Raw genomic sequence first — 15,490 nt, forward strand, 5'->3', positions numbered from 1 at the left:
AGATAGTTTAGAAGGGATCATCAGGAGATTTTGAACAAGCAGATTCATTCACTCTGCCCTTATTAGAAGAGTTACTCCTTAGGTTTGGGAAAAATATTCATATAATGTTCAAATTCACACTTGATTTACTGAAAAGTCAGTTGCTTACCGGTTTGGGACCTGGAAAATATTTTGCCAGTTTTGAATTGCTTTATTGTCTGAAGATAATCTTTGTAACAAAGGCTTTGGGTCTGCCAGGTTGGGGAAAGTAGGCTTATGGCTCTGGGACCACCGCCTGATGGGATCCACAATGCTTCCTGTAGGACCTGCCTCAGGAGTTCCAATATTTCCTTTGATGCTGTGGAGATGAGACATGAGGAAGAAAAGCCTATTTGCGGCCTTTTCGACGATATAACCCGAAGAACGTTTACATTGAAGATCTTCACCAGCAGTGTCTTTACTGTCTTTATCCAAACCACGACTTGGCCAGCTGTGCCATCTGTCAGTCATCCAAATTCCACAAGGATGCCCACTGCAGGTTAGTGTTCTAGTTGGATAGAGATGCCAGGGCCTCTGACTCAGATTCAGGCTGTAGTTATAACTCTGCCAGGCACAGCAGACTCCTACGGCACACTCCCTCTTCCAAGAGGTCAAGGTCCCATGAATAATCTTCTTGGGGGAAGATGGCTAAGATGGGACACATGTCGCATGCTCAAGCTGCCCCTTTGTCGACGGTGTCCTTGTATCTCCAAGTACGCCTATGGGCACTTTGTTGAACACTTCAGCAGCGAAAACACCTTCGACAACTTTCTTCAAAGCGCTCTTCAGAGAAGCAGCTCTTGTCCATGACTATACTTACTTCATCGACAGCATAATTGTTGATGACCCTGTATGACCCACAGTCGTCCTACATCCTCATTGAGGCTAAGACCTTGAAGACGATGACCACCATCCCGTTGACCACTAAGAGAACTATGTTGACGATGAAAATAACTATTTTCGCCCTGTCGACCTACTCATCGACGACAATCACTTAATCTTCTTCACCATCCACATCAATGCCGTCGCCAACTACGCCTGCACAGTTGACTGCCCCTGTTCAGAGGCAGTTGGTCTCCACGTTCCCGAGGGGAGTTGCTGTGGACAGGGAGACCCCTTCCTCATTGTCCTATTTTCCAAGGCCGATTTGTGCTCAGCCACTGTTTTCTTTGGCTCCTTATGCACCGCCTACAGTAGCATGTAAAGGAAGGCTTAGCTCCTACTCCCGCCTTCCAGGCCACTTCAAAAGCCTCTGTTTTGCCTCCAGTCACCCTCACAGATAGGGACACATACGTTGACGACTATCCGACAGATGGTTTCTCAGGCACACATTATACAGATGAGTTTGAAGGTCTGGTGCCAGGTGGCGGTGAGCCAGCAGACCCATCACCAAGAGACGCGCCTCTGGACAAGGTTGGTTCTTTCCATGCCCTTACACCATGAGCTGCACAACTTTGATCTGCTGCTGCTTGAAGAACAGAAAAGTCCTCCATGAAGTCAAGCCCCAAAGCAGGCCTGATCAGGCCATCAAACCTACCCCCTCACTTCAGCACACTTGTAGGGGGGAGACTTGCAAACTTCCTCGCACAGTGAAAAAAACATCACCACCAACAAATGGGTGCTGCCCATCATTCAACAGGGCCATACCCTGAAATTAAAACAACAAGCCTTTCTCTTCCAAGAAGTATGGCCCCTTCTACAAATGGGACTTTACACCAGATACTTTCTGGTAAGGAAAAAATCACAAGGATTGAGACCTATACTAGACCTCAGAAAATTAAACAAATTCTTCAAGTCTCAAAGGTTCTGCATGGTAACGCTACAACACATCATAGACCAGCTGAAAGAAGAGGATTTTCTCACATCTCTAGACCTAGACGGTGCTTACTTTCACATCCTGCTTCATCGGAGGCACAGGCCTTTTCCTCCGATTTAAGGTCCGGGGCAAACACTACCAGTTCAAAGCCATGCCTTTCGGGTTTAAGTTTGACCCAAAAGTCTTCACAAAGTACCTAGCATTAGTGGCAGCCCACCTCTGTCGTTCATGCATCCATGTTTACCCGATTCTAGATGACTGGTTGGTGCACGCTCCATCTCTACCCACCGGTGACGTGATACACTGAGGATACCATGCAGTGTCTGCAATCCCTGGGGTTCACAGTGAACTTTGCAAAGTCATGCTTGCATCCTGTTCAAGACCCACTATTCTTGGGCTTGCATCTCAACACTTTTGCATTTGTCATCGCACCTTCAGAGATGAGGGTGAAGAAAATACTGAACAAGGTTCAGCAACTGTCAAGGCATCTAATCGCATCAGTCGGCTCCATCAAGTCCCTCTTGGGGACGATGTCATCTTGCATACGGTAATCCCTCACTACAGACTCCAGATGAGACCACTTTGAGTTACCATATGCCTGACAAGAGATAACAGGGCCCTGGGAAAACAAGCTTCCCCTCACGCCATCGTTCTGCCGAGCTCCCCAACGGTGGAACCGTCAGTGCAATCTCCCGCAGGGAGTACCCTTTCATCCTCCTGAACACAGTCAGTGACCACAGATGGTTCCCTAGCGGGTTGGGGAGCCCATACGGGAGAATTGGCTACCCGAAGGAAAAACCCTACACATAATTATCCTAGATTTAAGGGCAGTGTTCTGGGCCTTGAAATGCTTCAGGCCGCAGCTGCAGAACAAGGTAGTTTGTATCTTCAGACACCACCACCATTTTCTATATCCGTAAGCAGTATGGCACCTTGTTCCTTATCCCCGGCTCACACACCTGTTGAAGCAAGGGGGGGATAAAACAGGTACGTTAAATTACTCCATTTACTCAGATCTTCCCAGAGACCATCTCAGAGGTTCCAGAATCTGTTGGGACCATGTACAGTCTGGTCGAGGGAAGCCCCAGTAGTCCTGGGTGCGCAGGTCTGGTCGAGGGAGGCCCCAGCGGTCCTGGGTGCGAAGGTCATATTCGGACACTGGATTTAGATTTTCGATCGCAAGACTGGCCAGCTAATCAGTCTTCACACCTGAAAGGAAGAACTCTGCTGAGCAAGAGACCTCAGGGAACAGAGAAGACTGGTTGCAACGGGAGTTACCATGGCCATGCAGTGACAGGTGATGTTCACATGGCGAACAAAGGGAGCCGTCCCTGCATGACTTCTATTGTGACTGGAAGGCTGAAAATGCAAGAGCAAGTGTCTTGTAACACAAGTTGAAGTTGTTCCAAGGATGCAACTGCAATGGCTGCAGCGAGGCAGCCCAGGTGAGAATTGATCAGTCCACTGGGTGGTCCAGGAACACTTCCAAAGGGTCAGTGGGAATGTATCTGCAAGCAGGGGTCGCCACTAGTACTCAAACCCCCCCCCCGACCCCCTCCAAACCCCCCTATTAGAGGGGTTGTAGCTCCGACAAGGGGCTTCTTTAGATCAGGACCAAGGAGCAGGGACTTCACTGGGACATGGCTGGAGACAATGTTGGTTAGCTGCAAGGGTCGTCCACAGGTCTTCAGCAGGCTGCACTTCTTCGTAGGGGACTTGGCTCCAACGATGATATGTAGAATGGCAGCAGGAGTCCTCCTTTTATCCATGATTTGGACCAGGCCCACCAATGTTAAAGATCTGCACCATTCAAACTGGCAGTGGCTGTTCAATTATGGACATCCTCTGGCCAAACATTATGCTCAATAACAGACACTCAATGACACAAAGCACAGGTGGAAATCTTATGGCACAGCCATTTTAGAGTTAATGGCACTCTTCATGGCATTATGTGTTAGAATTCAAAAGTACATGAGTAAAAAGTCAAAAACACAGTAGAAAAATATCTGCTGCCATCAGCCCTTCTTGGACACTTGTATTTGTAACCATAGAAAGTGTTATAAGGATACAATGTTTCCTAACCACTCTTCAATTTAAGGCCGTGGTCTTCAAACATTTTTGGCCTTGGCTCGCCCTGAGCAAAATGTGGGCAGACCGACCCCCCTGCCCCCCACCAAAATTCCAAATGGACAGCAAGTCCAAATAGCTATGAAGTATTGCACGCTGTCAACGCACCCTACTCCCAGTATAGCGCCTGGGCTCCCCCAACTGCTCCCATCAGTCTCTGGGCTCCCTCCATCCAACTCATAACCCAATCCCTGGGCTCTTACCACCCCCACCCCACCACAGACCCTAGACTATCCTCACCCTTCTCCCACCAATGTCCCTGCTCCCACCACTGTGTCATGGCTCCAACCATCCTGCTCCCACCAGCGTCCCTCGCCCCACCCCTCTCCCACCATAGTCCTAGGGCCAGTGGCGGTTGGTGAAGTTAAGTGCAGGGGCATAATTATTCCAGATATGCAACAGCAACCGAGCGTAGCGAGGGAGCCCGTGCTACTCAAGGGAAGTTCGGTGGGGTGGGGGGGGCTGGAGGCTGGGCCTCATTGTGTATACGCAAGGCGCTGGGGGGTTCAGGGGCGAAAGCATGGTATTTTTTACTAGACATATATGATGGAACAGGAATCGGGAAGCTAAAGTTTCCTAGTTCTTGGGGTCTTGCATGGATTCACATGCTCATAAATATTCCCTATTGACAGGCTGGGAATCCTCGGTAAAAGAAACAGTTTCACTTTCGTTTATGAACTGTCTTTCTCCTATAAACCGATCACTGAGCTCTGGGTCATACTGCCCCCAGACAATGACTGCCCTCTCCCTAAGCCCATCCGCTGACAACCATCTTCAGATTTGGTAGCATGTAAAGTGGCAGTATGACCAAGAAGAGCCGCAGAGGGGAAGGAGGGAGGTTTGCATGTGAATCCATGCCAGCCCCATGCAAGAGAACAACAGTTACAGGTAAGTAACTTGTTCCTTCTCCAGCATGGGGTCTGGCATAGATTCACATGCTCATAACTAAAGAATACATAGCAGTACATACATAAACAACCACGGGAGGTGGCAAGGCTCAACGGAAGCAATCAATTCTTCGCTCTGGAACAGACCGATCCTCAGGTGAACAAGTTGCGTAGCACTGCTTGGCTGACTCTGGACTCCTCTCTCAAATCTCTGTCGGTAGAGTAGAATCTTGTGAAGGTGTGCGTAGACCTCCACGTAGCAGCCCTGCAGATGTCCAGCAGGAGCACACCAGATGGGAACGCTTTTGTCGCAGCGATCGCTCTGGTGAATTGGGCTCTCGGACAGCCAGGCAACGGTCGATTTGCCAACCGGTGACAATGAGTGATGCAGCCGGAGAGCCACCTGGAGATGGAAGCCTTGGACAAGGCCTTCCCATGGTTCAGAGGACCAAAGTTCACAAAAAGCTAAGAAATGTTCTGGAAACTCTAAGTGCGAGCCACATAAAACTTCAACGCTCAAGCCACATCCATCGAGTGCAAAGTCCTTTCAGCCAGCGAGGAAGGTGTCGGGGAAGGGCTTTTTGAGATGAAATTCCTACAGAACCTTGGGCATAAAGGAGGGGTGCGTTTCCAGCACCACCCTCATCTCGTGGAAAGTCAAGTAATGCCGATTGCAGAACAAGGCCTAGATCTCACCTACTCAACTGGCAGAGGTGATGGCCACGAGGAAAGATGTCTTCCAAGACAGGAACTTAAGCAAAACTTGATGCATAGGCTCAGGTGGGGCCCCCATGAGCCTAGTCAGTACCACGTTGAGTTCCAACAACGGAGAAGGAGCCTTAACCTGCGGGAACGAACAGAAAAATCCCTTGATGTACTCAGTCACCAGATGGTGTGACCAAAGAGAAGACCGTCCCAGAGACCTGGTGTAGCGGGAGATAGCCGCCAGATGTACCTTGATGGAGGTGTGCGCCAGCCCTGCCTTAGCCAACGACAAGAAGTATGGAAGGACTTTGGGGGTGGGGGTGGAGGGTCCGTGACTCTCAGAGGGTTAATCTTCTGCGACCGGCACAGTCGCAAAACGCTTCCATTTGTGTCCGTAACACTCGAGTCGACGATGCCCTAGCCAAGAGCCAGGCCTTCAGGTTCAGCGAGCCTAGGTCATGGCGCAGGATTGTGCCTCCTTCCCCCGCAGATTCCATGCCTTAATATTGCCACAAAAATATGGTGATATTTTTGCAGGGATAGTAACACATGGAACCGATGCCCCCTTGCCAACTATAGAAAAATGCACACAAAGCTGAATAATGCCATGGATTTTTCTTGTTAGTATGTCATAACCCATTAACTGCAGGGCTTGATCACCAGGCACAGGTCGAGGTAGCTACATGGTTTGAAGAAATGTGCCCAGGGGGCGGGTGGAGGGGCTGGATTGTCTCGGGGTCCATTGTCTCTAGGGCAGGGTGGATTCAGAGGGCAGCTACAGGGATACAGAGCCAGCACGCCCTAGGACTAGATGAGTGATAGGATTGCCTGCTGCTGCTTGAGCGTTGATTTAGCACAGCTATATAGAGACTGCAATCTTAAGGATTGCAAGGTTCGGGGGATTAGCACAGGCGTTATGGCCCTTTCACCTTTAGGTCTGCATGGGTAGCTTCAATAGCATAGGGATAAGAGAGCCTTTGATCTTAAGGACTGTAAGGGAGTTTGAACACGTCTATAGAGTGTTTCCTTTGAGCACTGGACTGTCTGGAGACATACAAAGCCTTTCACCTCATGGGATGCATCGTTCGATTGTATTGGCCAAGGGGTACAGAGCCTTTCACCCTAAATGTTGTTTGTCATTTGACTTCTGCATGGAGGCAGAGCCTTTCATTTTAAGGAATTTATTGTTCTGGGGGTTGGAACAAGGATACATAACTTTTCACCACAAGGACGGTGTAGCCTTTCATCGTAAAGACTATCGTTCAGGGGATGCCAAGCATTCACTTTAAGTGTTAAATTATTCGGTAGACTGGCATATGGATACAGTGCTTTTCGCTTATGGTAATGGATACCACGTTTGGGCTTGAGCCAAGGATAAGTCTTGCAGTCCTGTTCTGGATTAGTTGAAGAGGGCGAAGAGTAGAGTTAAGAAGATTGAGAAAGAGGCTGTGCGGTAATCCAGCCTGGAGAGAACCAAAGCTCTGCAGACTGTGCGCTTCTGGCGGAAGGTGAGAAAAGGTAGGATACTTCTGAGGAGGTGCAGCTGGAAGTGGGCCTTCTTGGCAGGATCCGTGATATGTAGGGAGAAGGAGAGTGGAGTCAAAGATGACGCCAAGGTTTTTGCCTCCCAGTAGTGTTAGGGGAGGGGGCCCAAGCAGGGCGTCTGGAGGGAGAGGGTAAAAGTGGGGACAGGTGTCCCAATGAGAAGAATCTCTTACTGGCATTAAGGGAGAAGTCGTTAGAGGTGCGCCATAACTGAATAGCAGATAGACAGTCAGGAATGAGCGAAGAGGGGGGGGGCTGAGGGTAGCCTGAAAGAGAGCTGTCCTCCGCATAACACTGAAAATTAGAGGAGAAAGTAGAGATCAGGGGGGCCAGATAGACATTGAAGAGCCAGGGTGAGAGGATGGAGCCCTGGGGAACACCACATGTGAAAAGAGAGGTGGTGGAGAGAAAGGAGACAAGTTCGATCTGGGAAGGTCGGTCCAAGAGGAAGGTCGGCCATGCCAGAGCCTGACCAGTGATGCCAAGGTTCAAACTGAGACTGTTGATCAGGGTGGTGAGATTGACTGAGTCAAAGTCCGAGAAGAGGTCAAGGAGGATGAGGACAGAGTGAGAGCTGGAGTCAAGTTTGGAGAGCAGATCTTCATGGGAGTTAAGGAGAGCAGTTTCCGTGACTGAGGAGAGAAGGAGGGTGGAGGGAGGGAGGAGAGGGAGAACACCCTCCCCCCACCCCCACCGACCCACCCTGGGTTTTAGTGATGAAATGAGAAGCCAAGGTTGTCAGTGGGAGTCAGCCGCAGGGGTAGGAGAGAAAGTAGAGGCAAAAGCGGCAACTAACACCCGCTTCATAGGTCGGATGACTGCGAAGGAAGGGGGCAGTGCTGGGGTAGGTTTTGCCGGGGGGACAGACAGTTTCAGGTGAGAGGAAAGCAGAAAGTGGTCAGTCCAAGAGTGCGATAGCGTGAGGGTTAGAGAGAGGGGATGTCTGAGGAGAAAAGAACGTCCAAGGTGTGTCGGAGCAGAGAGAATAGAGAGGGACAGAAAGTCGCAAAGGTTGGGGGAAAAGCCCAGAGTGGTCAGAGGAGTCCAAGTGGATGTTTCAATGAGGAAGAGAAGCTTAGAAGAAGAGGCAAGGAGAGAGAAGGGATCAGCCCATTCAGAGAGGAAGAGGGTGACCTGGCCAGGTGGGCTGTAGATGGTGGCCAGAGTCAGAGAGAGGCCAGGAGAGATAGAGAGCCTGCAGACCAGGTATTCAAATGAGGAGTAGGTAGGTACCCACTCAGGAAAGATCAGGTCTACTCCACCTGCAGGCTGATTGGTCCTGGGTTTGGAGAGGATCTTGTAGCCCTTAGGGAGGAGAGTGTCAAAACACGTGACAGAGCTGGCTGTGAACCAAGTCTCAGTGAGAGCGAGAACATCCAGATCAAGGTCTTCGAGGAGTATTTGACAGCAGAGCGAGCAGTGAGAGTATCTAGGTGGACCAGTTGCCACTTTTGAAAGACTTCCGGGGTGGGGTACAGGAGAGACGTGCACCCAGTGAAAGAGGCAGAGGTAGATGGAGGTGGCAGATGGCCCAGAGAGGTAGAAGAGCAAGGTAGCTGAGTGCCAGAGGTGGTAGTGCACCTCCCAGCTTTTTGCTGGAGGTGAATCCTCCATTTCACTGCTGAACATCTAGTATAGCAGTGCGATAATGTGGCAGTAACGGAATTACCGTTCCTTTACCACCTTTTTTGTACCCCACCACTGTTCTTTTAATGAGGCCCTTTGAGTGCAATGTTTGATGGTGGTGTTTTGGGCGGGTGGGGGAAACTGGGATAGGGATTTGCATGGTCATGGGCAGTACATTTAGGGGTATGTACAGAATTGGAAGGATAAGGGACATTACACAATTGGATGGTACATGTGGTTGAACGAGTAATGGAGACATTATTCATATTTGTTGAAGAGCCAGATTTTTACTAATTTCTTGAAGATGGTGTAGGTGGTTTCATCACTGATATGAGCTGGAAGAGAGTTCCAGAGAATCAGAGCAGTGACGCAAAGCTAAAACCTCCAGCTCTGGACTTTTTGAAACTGGGAGTAGCAAGGAATGTACAATGAGATAATTGGAGAGATTGTGCATCATGTTTCCGCGAGAGGCACTTGTTCAGGTAAATGGGGCTATGTTATAAATGCAGTGGTGCAGCAATGTCAGAGTTTTAAACTCGATGCAAGCTTTAATGGGTAGCCAATAGACTTCATATGTAGAGGCCATGACGTGATCAGAGCGGCGCAGGAGCAAGGCTGCCCGAAGGGCTTTATTTTGGAGGAGTTGCTGGTTAAATAGGTTTGTTGAAGACGTGCCCATGAGGAGGACATTGCAGTAATCAAGCTTGCTGATGAGAGCTCTTGTGTGTGAGACAGTTGGGTGGGGATAGCAATTGTCTACTTTGGAAAATTAACTTGGAGTGTACTCCGTGGATGAGGCCAGGGCGTTGATGGGTTTAGACGTGTTGAGTTCAGCATCCAGGTAGAACCCCAGCATTTTAACTTGTTTGAGAACATGGATTGAAGTGACATCATAGAGATATCAGAGTAGGATGAGGAGAGCTTGCTGGTGCGAAAAAGGGATCTCACAATGAGAAGTTTAGTCTTATCGTCATTCAGACAAAGATTGTGGGTGGCATCCAGTTTTGGATGGTGGCGTAGATCTTGTTGATATCAATGGTGTCTTCATAGTGGTTGCCAGTGATGGGAATGAGCATTTTAGTATCATCGGCAAAGTTGGTGTATGTGATGTCTGTATAGGTATTGTAGAGTGTGGGGCACAGACAGGGAGCCTTGTGGAACACCCAGAGGTTCTGGGAAGCTTCCAGTGCAAATTCTTGAAGTGCAATTTCCGAGGAAGGATTTCACCCAGGCAATGGCATCGGTGGAGAAAAGGAAGTGATAACCCAAGTGTTGGCAGAGCAAACTGTGGTCAACCAGGTCTAAAGGAGCAGAGAGTCCAAGGAGGAGGAGTATGGCAAGACTCCCTGCATCTTGGATGCTGTCCAGCTGCATTTTAAGGTCCAGCAGGGCAGTTTCAGTGCTGCGATTCGGTCTGAATCCTGATTGTTTTGAATCGAGAAGAGGATTGGCTTCTAGGAAGTGTTGGACTTGGGAACATGCAACATGGTCTAGGATTTTAAGCAGAAAGGATACTGTGTTGATGGGGCGGTAGTTGGTGGGGTCAAGTGAGGTTTTATTTACGGAGTAGGGTGATGCAGGTGGATTTGATGCATTTGGGGACAGTGCTGGCCTTGAAGGAGGCATTCACAAAGTCGGTGATGAGTGGAGATAAAGTAGGCACGCAGTTTTAAGAGGTGCTGAGGACAGAAGTCACCCTTACAGTTGAATGGTTTAAGGGATAAGATAGACTTCAGTGCGTACTCTTCAGACTTGGGAGAGGGAGAATAGTGTAAGATCAGTGGGGGGAAGTGGGTCGGAGAGGGGGTGGTGGCACTTAACCAAAGAACACCTACAAGCTGCGTGTCTGGAGAAATGCCATTTGAAATGGATTGTGTCCTCCAACGTATTCCACATCTTTGACATGTAATGTCCACAGCTGTGCTGCTTTGGAAATTTTTCGGCAGAGGGTGTCCTGCGTCGATGGTGTCGGGTCAATGTTCCTCGAAAGCCTTTGTCGAGGGTGACGTAATCGGATGTTATAAATGGGACACACAGCGCCCATAGCTTCACCCCATCGGACCAAATGGCCAATATTGGCCGTTGGAGGCCCCTGTGGCTGTGGATCCTCTGAGAAAGGCTCTATCTTAGACTGTGAGGCCTGTTCTTGACTCCAGGGTCACTCCGGTCCCTAGGAAGCAGTTCTTTCATTCTCTGCAGGACATTTCTGAGGATGAGGGGAGGTCTGATGTGGAGCCTTTTGATACTCCTGGTGAAACACCTGAGGCTCCTGACATGGTCTTTTCTGAGGACAGTCAGTTGGAGGATCTGCGTCAGTCTCTACATGTCGTCCGTGGTCTTGACACATCTCCTTAGATGGAGTTTGGGAGACCGGAGCCTGGGGCTCATGCTGAATCCTCTTATAGGAGGTTAATGCCGAGAGTTACAACGTATTTAGGGTGGTCCAGCCCTCCAGTTGACTTCACCCAGGATGACCTGATTGACATTTTAGATCAGGGTCCGTCCACTGACTCAGTGTTGCCATTTCACATTGCTTTACAGGAAAGGGTGGCTGCTACTTGGTAGACCCTGGAGACTCTTCCGGCAGTCAACAAGTCGTTGACAAAGAAATACTGCCCATCCAGTAGCGACCCTGGCTACCTATCCACTCATCCCACTCCTGAGAGTTTGGTGGGTCAGGCGGCCACGGCCACCCCGAGGCAGGCTGCATACCCTACCATCCCTCCTGATAGGGACGACAAGCGCTTTGATGGATGGGCTCGTAAGGTATTTTCGACTAGGAGTACGACACTGAAATCGGCCAACTCCACCTGTGCCTTAGCCAAATTTTCACTCTGTGGAACTCTCTAGCGGCTGAGCATATTCCTGAAGGGGAAGAAAGGGATGGGTTTCTTGCTATTGTGCAGGATGCCAAGGATGCCATGTGTGAATCCCTTCAGTCTGGGCTGGACGCGGCTGATCCTAATTGCTACAGGAGAGCGTGGTACCCAGACCTTCTAGAAATGTCCATCTGTCCTCATCGTCGTCTTCCCCACAGAAGTTGTTCTCACTTGCGTGGGGGGTTGGGTTATCCATCTAGAGGTCCGGACTCTCAATCTTCACGCTTGGTTTCTGAAAGGTTGAGATATAAGGATTGGGACCTCCCGGATGAAGTGATGGGGGTGTTGCTTTCGGCTAGACGTCCGGCAACTAAATCCCTGTACTGTTGGCGTAGGTTTTGCGACTGGTGCAGAGGCCACAATGTTTATTGATTCGCATTTTTAAAGCGTTCACACAGCCCACAGGCATTGAGGCGCTGTTACAGGAATTGTTTTATTTTTTTTTGCACATTTATAACGTGCTTAAATTCCCAGAAATTCTAAGCACGGACCCGGGGATCGTACCTGTGTTGCTTCGTGTCGTCTTGCTTCCAAGGCGAACGCGTTGCCGCTGAGCTATCCTCCCGGGATGTTTATCCTTTTCAGTGTTCCATTCCAATGGTTCTTTCTTTCTTGCTTTCTTTGGTCCACAAGGGTCTTCAAGTGGGTACCATTAATGGTTACCTGGCAGCGCGGTCTATTTTCAAGCGCTCGTCTGAAGAATGTTCTTATTTTAAGATTCCTTTGATTTCCCAATTTCTAAAAGGGCTCACAATGTGTTCCCGCCATCCCCTTTTCAGGTGCCGGTTTGGGATCTGAATTTAGTCTTGAAATTCCTGATGGGTGCTCCGTTTGAACCTCTGGACTCTTGTTCTTTCAGACTGTTGACTTTCAAGACTGTTTTCTTGGTTGCAGTTGCATTTGCTCGCAGAGTGAGTGAATTGCAGGCACTTTCATCTAAGCCACCCTTTACTGTGTTCCACAAGGGTAGGGTTATACTAAGGGTACATCCGTCCTTCCTACCTAAGTTAGGGTCTGAGTTTCATTTGAGCCAGACAGTGGTTCTTCCTGCTTTCTATCCTCCTCCTCATCCTGGTAAGGAAGAGGAGAGATTCCATAGGTTGGACCCTAGGAGAGCTTTGAGCTTTTATATTTCCAGGATGTCCAGGGTAAGAGTGGACAACCAGCTTTTTGTGGGGTACACTGGACACCGATTGGGCCAGGCTGTTACCAAACAGACCTTGTCCTTGTGGATTATCCTCCCCATTACTGAATGTTAGATTGGCTGGCAAGGACCCTCTTGAGGGTTTGCGAGCTCACTCCACCAGGGGCGTGGCTACATCCACACCCCTGCAACGGGGAGTTCCTATTGAGAATATATGTGATGCTGCAACGTGGTCTTCCATCCACACCTTTGTCAAGCATTATTCCCTGGATACTTCCCTTGGTCCGGATATGAACCTTTGCTAAAGCAGTACTTTAGTCTGCCATCTGATTGGGTATTTATAAATTCTTCTCCCTCCTCCAATCACTGGTACTGCTTTGGGAGTCTGTCAAAGATGTGAAATACGTTGGAGGGGACAATCCTTTCGAAGAACAAGTTACTTAGCAACTGGTAACGTTCTTTCGACTGGATATTCCTCCAACGTATCCCTCATTGCCCTACTAGCCTGACTCTCTGAAGAATTTCCTATGCTATTGCAGCTTGAGTTCCCACAAGGCTATGTGCAGTTAAGCAGGCATTGTATATGAGCATGTCACATGTTGTGGAGGGGAAAAATCATGAACTGAGGCTATGGATGCCGTGCGTCCTATTTATAACATCCGATGACGTCACCCTCGACGGAGGCCTTCGAGGGACATCGACTCGACGCAGGACGCCCTCTGCCGAAACATTTCCGAAGCAGCACAACTGTGGACATTACATGTCAAAGATGTGGAATACATTGGAGGAACATCCAGTCGAAAGATAGTTACCAATTGGTAAGTAACTTGTTCTTCTCCCCATCTGCACTGTAATGCAAAAGGAAGACTTCAAAAGTGAGTGGCAAAGACCAGCATGTTGCTGTACGTATCCAGTACTGTTGGTTCAGAGAAAAGGACTCCAGGGTGAATCAGAGGGCGGAGCCTGTTAAGGCATGGCTATGGCTGGACATGCGCCCAGCTTCACACCAAAACATAAAGGCCAAAATAGTTTGGTACTACAAAAATGTACTATGGTCTGTCTCAATGGTCAGAATGCCCAACGAGTATGGAGTACAGAGGGAGGGACTCAGGAGCACATTAATTACCCAGTTGCCCTTTCATTCTTCTTTTCACGTTGGGTATATTTTTCAAATCTTAAAATAGGTTACCTGAGAGAAAAAGAAATCCCCTACTTGGGAGTCCACATCCCAGCCGACCCAAAAGCGGTCTATCTAGCAAACTTCCCCCTACTTTTCTGTGAACTGGAAAAAGACCTAAAAAGGTGGGCAACTCAGGAAATCTCCCTGATGGGGCGCATTACAGAGAGCAAGATGAATCTCCTTGCCAGATTTCTGTATGCATGCTCTGCTCTCCCCATAACTATTCCGCTGGCTTCACTCCAGGGGCTCCAGAGGAAACTGCTCCAATTTATTTGGAAAGGCAATAAGGCCCAGATCCCCTGAAAACAATGCTGGGGAATGCATACTTGGGAGGTCTTGGAGTACCTGACCTGCAGAATTACCAAATAGCGGCCCAGCTGGCCCACATCCACGCCTGGCTAATGACCTCAGGGCGCCCCCGATGGGTGGAGATAGAACAATCCCGGCTGCCTCTCCCCCTGCGCTTTCTCCCGCACACTCCACAGCAACGCCGACAAAGCGGGGATGCGCTTCTGCTCTCCACTGAACACATGTTAAACGGTTGGGACTGGGCGCGGTGGCGACAAAAGATCCCGAAGGGCCTAAGCCCCTTCTACCCGGTCTTTATGAATCCCTCCTTTGCCCCCGGAGCCATTCCCCACAACTTCAAGAACTGTATCGGGGAGGCCTAGAGACACTGTGCCAACTCTTCAGGGAAGGTCACCCCCGAACATTTGAACAATACAAAGAGACTTTTCAGCTGATGGAAGAGGACAGATTCACATACATTCAGCTCCAACACTGGTGCTCCCACCCGCAAACCCAGCAAGCAGCAACGGTCACGACCTCCCCACTTGAACTTACGTTGCAAGAGCTCGTGGAAGGGTCTCCGCTCTATACAAATGCTTTTTGGGAGACATCCTTAGCCCCAAAACCCGAGCTAAGGCCCAATGGGAGGCGGATCTAGGGCACGCACTAACTGACCAGAACTGGGTAGACATTTGGTCACAAACGCACTCCGCGTCCTCTTGCATCACAAACCAAGAATGTGCATATAAACTCTTATCACGCTGTTATTACCCCCCCTCCCCTAAGGTTTCATCACATAAACCAAACCTTGATCCCCGTCTGTTGGAGACTACGTGGACACCCAGGCTCCTTCCATCATATGTGGTGGTCATGCCCGAAGGTTCAACTTTTTTGGTCCCAATGCATAACCATATTTGCGGACATCACCCAGAAGACAATTCCACTCGAGGCGGAACCGATCCTGCTGGGGTCCCCGGTCCCGGGATGCTACCCAAGGTCGAGAAGAAAAGCTACACTCCTCACAGAGCGGATTGTGGTGGCCCGCACTTGGAAGACCGCTGAGGGTCCGTTGGTGGCATTGTGGTGGGGGAAGATGTGGGACATTCTTATTGCTGAGAAGATAAGGACTTTGCATCATTTCCAGGACATTTGGGCCCCATTCCTAGACTATAACCGGAAGCTCCCGGACCTTAACCCACCTGCCCTGGAACACTGCAAGAGTTCTGGGGAGTACAGAAACGGACAGAGCTGGAGAAGAGATCTAGGTGGAAAGGG

The 15,490-nt window shown here is 49.5% G+C and overlaps 1 protein-coding gene across 5 annotated transcripts in view; it reads left to right on the top strand.

The window, feature by feature from the left end:
* Positions 1–15,490, top strand: part of POLRMT (RNA polymerase mitochondrial) — an 886,091-nt gene that overhangs the window by 677,508 nt on the left and 193,093 nt on the right. The gene's annotated exons all lie outside the window — the stretch shown is intronic.

This window comes from Ambystoma mexicanum, chromosome 1p, assembly GCF_040938575.1.
Source record: "Ambystoma mexicanum isolate Mex_15411 chromosome 1p, UKY_AmexF1_1, whole genome shotgun sequence".
Taxonomy (NCBI): domain Eukaryota; kingdom Metazoa; phylum Chordata; class Amphibia; order Caudata; family Ambystomatidae; genus Ambystoma; species Ambystoma mexicanum.